This window comes from Rhopalosiphum maidis, chromosome 4, assembly GCF_003676215.2.
Source record: "Rhopalosiphum maidis isolate BTI-1 chromosome 4, ASM367621v3, whole genome shotgun sequence".
Taxonomy (NCBI): domain Eukaryota; kingdom Metazoa; phylum Arthropoda; class Insecta; order Hemiptera; family Aphididae; genus Rhopalosiphum; species Rhopalosiphum maidis.
In genome coordinates, this window is record NC_040880.1 from 23,081,752 (window position 1) to 23,091,898 (window position 10,147).

Sequence of the window (10,147 nt, forward strand, 5' to 3'; positions counted from 1 at the left end):
CGACGAATTTCTTTACGTGGCTCTGAAATCTGAAATGAAATACAAACAATTATTAATATTTATAATCATATGAAAATCCAAAAGTAACATTTGATTATTAATTTATCAAACCTGTCCCTTCCTGCGGATTTTGGCTTTACGATATTTCATACGATTCTTCACTCTTGGATTTCTAAGTTCTTTCTTTCGTCGAGGCGTAAGTCCTTTATTTTTAGCTATTTGATAAGTTATACCACGTTTTTCATCAGTGGTCATTGGTTCTTCTATAAAATAAATAGTTTTGTTATGAAAACACTAATATTTATAATATATTATTATATTAGTATTATACCTTTAAGCTCTATTGCATTTTCTTCTTCTTCTTCTTCTTCTTCTTCTTCATCATTATTCTCGAATTTATTTGATCGGTTGTCATTTATATTTTCCAAATTATTTTCCTTGGGTTTAACCGTATTAACAGCTTTTTGTACTGGTTTTGTCAGTAGATTGAGTATTTTTTTGGTTTATTTTTGCTTGCCTTAGAGTTTGATCTAAAATATAAAAAAAATTAAGTACCAAAAATATTTAATTGAATTAAGCAATTTCTTACTTTACTGTGTTGATATTGGACAATATTTGATCAATCTGAGGTAATATTAATGTTTCAAATTGTTTATTCTGTTCACATAACATTTCACGGTATCGAAGTAATCTATTCATAATAGGATGATTTTGCACCGGTTTACGAACAGATTTCATAAGAAAATAGAACCCAATGTTAGTACAGTAACTAAAATAATAATAAAAAATGTAAAATAAGAATATTTCAACAGCTGTTGATGTAAAATATCAGTATTACTTCAATATAATTTCAAAATAACATTGTATATACTCTGTAAACCGACTTTTTGGTATGTCCTCAGATCTAACTAACTTCAAAAAGGAGATAATTTTTCTTGTACAATTCCCATGTAGGCTATAATATAATAATAAATAATTTTATAATATAGTATATAACAAATTATATGAATTCCTATTTTAAAGAAAATAATGTTAAATGTTAAGAAATAATTACTTTTGAAATCTTCGATAAGTCCAAAAAGTTCAGGTGATTCTTTCATTAACAATTTTCGTTTTCATCACGATCGCTCATTGAACTCAAATCTTTTTTAACAGTCATCATTTGTGTTATATCACTAGTATCAGTTCCTTCTTTTGCATTTTCTGTTACTTTAGTCCCCTAGAAATAATCAACATTAATAAATCAAAAACATACTGTAAATAAATTTTATTTACAATAATGTCAATAACTTACAATAAAAAGTTCACTGTCGAGGTCTACATTTTCTAATTCGGACATCATTCTTTGATGGATTTTACGTGCTTCTTCTCTTCTTCCATTTTAGCAGTTTCTTCATCCTCTTCCCCTCAAAACCTAAATATATTTAATTATATTTCATAAAAATATTTCATATAAATATATTTATGTTACCTCCATGATCTTTATCTAAGTAATCTGTATTATAAAATGATCTTCTTAGTTGACCCCAAGCTTTGTCATTAGGTAAATCATCTGAACCACTTTCTGCGCCTTCTATATCACTATCATTAATATTTTTTTCTTCACTGTCATCTGAATGTTGTTCAATATCATTTTTAACTTCTTCATCTTCTTCTTCGCTTCTCATCTTCATACTGATCTAGTTTGTTACGTAGCGGAAACACTTCTTCCTAATTACACAAGTAAACAAATTATAATCATTCACTTTAAGACTTTTACTTATTTTCAATGCATTATATTTATACATAAAAATGATTAAAAGATTTTAAATAATTCACTATATATAAAAAAAAAAACAATAAACTTATAAGTTAAAAATAAATTCAATCTATAAATGTTTAAATGTTTACTTAAATAAAAATAAAATAATTTAAGAATAGTTGGTAACAAATATTTATATTATATTTTATACAACCAAATCAAAACTATTATATTGAATTTATTATACCTCAATAAATAACATTTCTAAATTCAGTATTGACAATTTAAATTATTTTTGTTACACAACAGTAAAACTAATCTTTCATAATTTGTATAAGATTAAATGAAAGAGTAATTTAGAAGTATGATTTTCACATAGAAACCATAATATATAATTATTAACAGGGTTGTAAACAATAATAATAGAGCATAAATTTAATTACTTTCGCTCTCCTCATCTGAATCATATGGACCTTGAGCTAATTCTTTTCGTGTCTTTTCTAGAAGAAGCTTTTCGTTTTCGTCATAATCACTCTCTGAATTTTCACCATCAAAATCTACAGAAGCATCATCATCGCTCTCTACTTGTTTGCGTCCCCTTAAAAAAAAAATGATTTTATATTAAATAATAAGTTATAAAATTTTAATATATAAAAACAACTAAATCAATTTTATCAATTAAATAAATTCATTTGATTTAATTCAAACAATTCTTCAAAACTTTTTTTTTATCAATTTTTGATGATTATTGAATGTGTCACTTTAGGCTCAGTAACATTTTTGATAAATTTATTTACATTACATTGTACTATTATCTTGTTAAATTAATATCTAATTCTAATTTTTTTTTTATTAATACTTGATTATTTTTAAGAACTTTTATAGATATATATTTCTAAACATAATTAATTTATGAATTCATTAAAAATCTCCATTTCTATAAATCTAGATTAGAATTTAATTTAAAATAATATCTTACTTTTAAATTTAATTAAAAGATTTATACTTTGAACATAATGAACATTTTTGAAGATATGGAAATATAAACTATTACAACGGGTGATAATATAGGTACTGATGGTTCAAAATTAGGAATATTTAAGTAGGTAGATAAATGAAAAAGTATAGTTGTACATAGAAAATAAATGGCACTAATTAAATATATCTTAAATTATCTATGTAAAACTGTAAATTTCTTAAGATATTATTCTCTCTAATAATTAAATTAATAAAAGTAATTCTAAGCAAAAAGATTAGATACACATAATTATTAATCACAAAAGTTATATTATAATATACCTACATCATTATTGTTTCATATAGTTTTTATTTACATGTACAATTAATATTAAAATGGAATGTATTTTAGATAAAATAACTAACACAATATTTCTAATTTAATATAAACGTAGACACGTATAAAGTAATTTAAATTGATTCAAATGTACTTACCAAGGTTTCTTTTTCATTGTAGTTTTTTTTTTGTATAATTTATTACTAGGTATATTCTAATTAATTATAAGACATTTGGCACGTTATTGTATGTTTTTAAATAATAAAACTTCTCAATTTCATTTATTATTCAAAATCAAGATTCCACTGTTCAAAACTCAAGTAAGTACTCGAGAAGACAATAATTTAACTATTGAACAAATTTGAAATTTGAAGTATGAACTATGAAGTACTAAGCAGGTATCTTAATCTCCAACTTTTAAATTTAAATTTTTGAGGTTAAGCACTATCAAATTCAACTACCATTTAGAGGAGCGTCTAAACACAGGAATGCACCTTATGCACTCTGCGCATGCGCGTAATTTATTCACCACTATCATTGTTAAGCTGTTATCAATACATACCACATATTATATTTGAAAAGTTAATTATTTTGAATTTGTTTCCGTTTACTACATGTTGTATAATAATAATAATAACAATTTAAGTGTTAAAATAATTTACAGTTTGTCATTTCATTTTAGTTGTTAAAAACATGTCAAATGTATAAAGTATAATATAATATTAAGTGCTAAAAAAAAAAAAATCAAAAAACATCTATTAATTTACTTCTTAAAATAAGAATGTTCAGTTTCGTCACAACTTAAAATATATTTTTTTTTTTTTAGTAGTATAGTATTGAGCTGTTCAGTTTCAACTCTCGTTGGTTTTATTAATTCGTTAGGTTTTTCCTGTTTTTTTTTTTTTTTGTAGAGAAGAATGTGTCTTGAGTTTTAAGTTTTTTATTTGGTGGTTCATTTACTATCTTACTAAATCTTCATGTGTCTCGTCATTATTTGATGTTGCATCAATGAATGCTTCTAAAGAGTTTAATTGTTTTTTAATGCTTGTTTAAGATGTTCACTGTTTTTTATATTGTTTATTTTATTGGCTAGACTAATGGCCTTTTCTTTAAATTGTTCTTGCATATTTTCTGTTTTTTTTTTTCAAGTGTCTTAATATGAACTTGTATTTCATCATCTTTGTTTGAAGTTGCATCAAAATTTTATTTTCTGTATCTGCTGCTGACAAAATAGCAATATCTTCAGAATTTTCTGTTGACATTGTCTTCAGAGCAACATAATGTATGTGCTTACATATCATAGACTTGATTTGGTAATCAGGACAAGAACATTGAAATGTGTGAACACACAACTTACAATAGAACATATCATTGGACAACATACATCATCATTATTTTTTTTTATTTTATAAAACTGACTTGGTGTAAATTCACTTTCAACATTCCAGTTATTCTCACTATCCAGATTGATTGTAAGTTCAAGTAATGTACTTTTATTGTGTCTTTTTTTTTATTTCCTGAATCCTTGTACTTGTTTTTCCCTTAGTAATTTTATAATTCTTTCAACTTTTTTATCACGGGTATATCTTCTAATAGTTGTTATACTTTTATCTAACCGCCCACTTTGCACCATTTAAATAATGATATTTTATTGTTTTGTGCATAGATTCTAGATGCATATTACATTTATACCTAGACCTTTTCGATGGCAATATGCCCACAAACCAACTCTATTGCCATACATGCGATCAAAATATATGCCAAAGTCTCTAGTGTCTGGATCATTCATTAGCTCAAGGTTAAATTCTTTTAAAGCATTATTAAATTCATTTTCATCACACATTGATTGAAGAACTTTTAGAGTTTTATATATAATTCCTTGTTTTCTTTGCGTGTAGGTCCAGTTATCTTGCAAATGTTTTGTCTCCAAGCTCTATCTACATGCCATGAACATAATAAACGGTGAGGTACTGAGCCCATTGTATTTTGGTTACTTTATGTCGATTGTAGTTTAGTATTACTATTAAGATAATGTAATTTATATAGATATTAGATAATATTGAATTTTTAAAATTGTAATATCAGTCTTGTAAAGTATTTGAATAACATATTTAATACTATTTAGGAGGTATTTATACTTGAAAAATCAAATACTTTTATACAAATACTTTTGATAAACGAATTATTCGTCAGTTGTCACATATTTTTTATTTTGAAAATTATTATACTATTTGTCTATTTTATTTATATTTTCCATATAAATATTGAAAACTCTTGTCTCCTATTGCTGGTTTATTGTTTATTTGTGAATTGATTATTATAAAATATAAATATACTTACTACAAACAAAATTTTTTGGGAATGATATTTTTTTATCCTCTTATTTATATTTCATTAACAACCTACTACCTAAATTAAAATGAATGTAACATGACAATTTTAAATTTTAAAAAAAAGATGATGAAATACAAGTTCATATTAAGACACTTGAAAAAAAAAAAACAGAAAATATGCAAGAACAATTAAAAAAAGGCCATTAGTCTAGCCAATAAAATAAACAATATAAAAACAGTGAACATCTTAAAAAGCATTAAAACAATTAAACTCTTTAGAAGCATTCATTGATGCAACATCAAATAATGACGAGACATGAGATTTTAGTAAGATAGTAAATGAACCACCAAAAAAAAACTTAAAACTCAAGACACATTCTTCTCTACAAAAAAAAAAAAACAGGAAAAACCTACGAATTAATAAAACCAACGAGAGTTGAAACTGAACAGCTCAATACTATACTACTAAAAAAAAAAAAATATATTTTAAGTTGTGACGAAACTGAACATTCTTATTTTAGAAGTAAAATTAATAGATGTTTTTTGATTTTTTTTTTAGCACTTAAATATTATTATTTACTTTATACATTTGACATGTTTTTTTAACAACTAAAATGAAATGACAAACTGTAAATTATTTTAACACTTAAATTGTTATTATTATATTATTTATACAACATGTAGTAAACGGAAACAAATTCAAAATAATTAACTTTTCAAATATATTGTGGTTGTATGATACAGCTTAACAATGATAGTGGTGAATAAATTACGCGCATGCGCAGAGTGCATAAGGTGCATTCCTGTGTTTAGACGCTCTCCATTTAGTACCACGGAATTAAAGAATACATAGGTGATCGTCCGTATTTACCTCATGGTAACATTATTATTATTATCTACCATGGTTCAAATGGGACGTTGTCGTCTTCTTAGTGATAAAAACCATAGCCTTATACTGAGATATAAGTATAAGGTCTATGATAAAAACACATGTTCGCTGTTTTCAAAACATATTATTTTATCAACTACCTATATCAAGACGTATTCAATTTTAAATATAACTGTTTTATATGGTCAAATATAGTAATTATTAAGGATTATGATATCAACGTTGTCATTAACTCATAATTAATTGGATCGTGATCGTGTATTCGTGTATCGTGTTATTCAGTGCCTCAGTGGTCAATAATCGGTACTTACTCGTCTTATTCTTTACCTCAATAGTCGTTAGTCAATGGTTATTTGATTGTTTGTATACAGTATTACGGTTTAATATCCACCGTTTCGATCATGGTCTGATATTGAAATTAACATTCAGCATGAACTGTGATGTTTTTAATCATAGATAATCTTACATTAACTGCTTTAGTAAGTAATATTCAATTTAGATAATAAATTGATTGGTTTTGTTATGTTGTGAATGTTTTAAAATGGATACAAGCAACGATTATTTATTCGCTCTACAATTACAAAACGAATTGGCCAATTTTGAAGACAATGGAAAACTACGTTTTATAGATTTGACAAAATCTGAGAACAGTTTGGCTTCTGGCCCTAGGAATGAAATATAGTTGATTTGACTGATATTGGTACTAATGTTAAAAAACAAAAGCGTAATGCTAAAGATAATGTACCTCGACCAACTAAACGATCTTATACTCAAAATGTAGAGGCTACTAAAAGTGTAGTACACCATTCTTGGGAAACGTTGGACCCAAATCCAGATATACACGGTTTATTTTTGGCATTTAATCGACAGTATTTTTGGAGTACATTGGACTCTGTAATGATTCAATGGAGCAAAAGGATGACAGTCTGCGCTGGTTTATGTAGATATCAAAATGGATTTTGTTCCATAAGCCTTAGTGAACCACTTTTAAAGCTCAGACCTCGAAAGGATCTAGTTGAAACGCTATTACATGAAATGATACATGCATATTTGTTTCTTACCAATAATAGAGACCATAGAGATAGAGATGGGCATGGGCCAGAATTTTGTAAACATATGTACAGGATAAATGTAGGAGCTGGCACTAAAATATCGATTTATCACGATTTTCACGACGAAGTAAAGTTGTACAAAACTCATTGGTGGAAGTGTAATGGACCATGCCAATATAATAAGCCATTTTATGGATATGTAAAGAGGAGTATGAATCGTGCACCAGGACCAAATGATAATTGGTGGGCTAATCATCAAGCTAATTGCAGTGGAATTTTTGTTAAAGTTAAAGAGCCTGAAGGATATGGATTGAAAAAAAAATCAACTGTTCAAAAACAATTGGATGTTAAATCTGCTAATAAAATAACAAATTTCATTACAGTATTGGGTCCTCCAATAAACAAAGATCTTCATAATGATTCTGAAATATATTCGAAACCAAAAGAAAATGATAAAAAGTCTCACTTAGACGACAAATTGAATTCACTCACAAAGAAAGTATCTGAACAGAATGCTAATATGTCTTCTAAATCTGATGAATGCAATAAACAAAATGCTCAACAGATATATGCTTAAAAAATTTAGATGAAACTACATTATGTCCTATTTGTAATGAACCTGTATTAACAGACTGGTTGATGATCATTTACAAATTGTGATCAATTAAGGGAGATGTTTGGCAAGGAAATTAATGATAATGTAAATGCCCAGCATGCAATGATACAGTTGATAGATCCTTAATGAATGAACATTTAAATAACTGTAAAATGTTGATTAATGTGTTTGAAAACGACTCTGTGGATATTCCTGATGATACCAATTATGTAAACTGTCCATGTTGTGAAAAAATGGTTAAGAAAGTAATATTAATACACATTTAGATATTTGTATGTCGTCAGAATGCCAGAAACACCAAAGCCAAATGTTAATGAAAATAATTTAAAATGCCCATGCTGTGAAAATATATTTAAAAATGTTATAGAGTTAGATGATCATATAGATAACTGCTTGTCAGTATGTTAATAACCATAATTTATTTTGTATTTCACTTTTTGTTTACTTAATATGTTAATATATTTTTATCTTTATTGTATTTAAATAAAACAATGCTTATTTTTAGAAAATCCAGAAAATATTATTATAAATGACTTAAATAAAAAACATTAATGTTAAACCAGAGCTCATCTGCTTCAACTTGTTAAAAATTACATGTCTCTTTGAGAAAATGTTTGGATATTTTGTGATTTTCATTATATAAACTGTAAATATTTTTATGAGTTATTGCAGTATAATAATTTTGATTGGGTTATTCACAAATAAATAAATAAAAAATAATGTATGGCATGACATCGTTAAATTAACATTCATTTTTATTATAATATAATAATATTTTATATAATATAATACAAATACTAAATTCTGTTAAATATTAAGATTATTTTTAAATAAAATTAATTTTTATTCCTGTTGTTATTACTAAATTAACAACAAACCAACAAAAATATTTGTAACTAGTAGATTGGTAAACACTGCTAAGCTATTTTGCTGAGAGATTTGTAAGGCCTAGTATCAGCACTTGGTAACCTTATAACATAACGATATTTAGGTTTATTATTAAAATAATAATTATGATTATGAAATATACAAATCTATTCAGTGTTTACGGAAACAAGGAACACTTACATAATATTATTCAGCCAGTAAATTATGGTAGTGATGCATATTTTTGAATTTGATTTGCAGATTATAAAAATAAAACAAGTGGGTATTTTATTTTTTAATTCACAATTTGTTAACTCATGTGTTTTGAATGTGTATTAGTGTACAACACAACTTAATGTTTTTGATCCATATTGACTATACACATACTAAATCTAAAATAGAGCTATTTCAAATTTGATTAATTGTCTAATCTATATATTGAAATGAACTTTTTGAGAATTTTTTCTGCTTAAATAATATTATTGTAAGTACTTATAAAGTCACTTTATTTTTAAATCTCACACCATTACAGTAAGTCATCTTTTTTATTTTTTATCTAATTAAAATTTGAATTGTTAGTTTAACATAAATGAATTCAAAATTGAATATTTTATAACATAATTTATTTATTTGTAAATTGATCAACTACAAAAAAATCAAGAATATTATTTAATATGTATTACCTCAAAAAACCAAAAATGTTAAAGAGTTCTCTTTTTGAGCTTGTATAAACAAATGGCTTCAACTAAATATTCTAGTACAAATAAATACTGCATACCTATACACTTTTTTTTTAAACAAGTTACAAACATAATACTATACATTATTTTAACAAAGAATAAATATACATGTTATCGATATATTTTTTGTATATTAGCTACATCATAAAAAAATCGCATTTCAAATATTAGACACCTTAATACTGCTACATAAATTATGTAAAGGCCGGTCAATCATAAAGTTAAATACATCTTTGCTATTAAATATAATCATAAATTTAATACATAATATATTATATGCAATAACTAATGGTGTATTTCTATTTAAAATGTTTATTGTACATAATTTTTTACAATAATAAAACAAATTAAATTAAATTCAATAATTCTACATTTGGGATACATAAAAAAAAAATGTTTAAAATTAACATTTGTCTAGTAGCAATATAGATCACATCATTAATACATATTTAAATTTTATAAATTAATGAAGAGATGTCATGGGTGAGAAATTAATTTATGATTAAGTGAAATGTATTAATTTGTCTTATTTTAATGATATGATCAATAACAAACAATACAAATGTGTGACAATACATTAAAATATAAGATATGCCATTTTGAATAATTGATTAG

At 25.2% G+C, this 10,147-nt stretch overlaps 2 pseudogenes; one reads left to right on the plus strand and one right to left on the minus strand.

Annotated features, from left to right (window-relative positions):
* LOC113548503 overlaps positions 1–3,612 on the minus strand; it is a 26,850-nt pseudogene extending 23,238 nt beyond the window's left edge.
* A 2,820-nt stretch (positions 3,613–6,432) lies between these two features.
* Positions 6,433–8,333, plus strand: LOC113549041 (annotated as a pseudogene).
* The last annotated feature ends 1,814 nt before the right edge of the window (positions 8,334–10,147 follow it).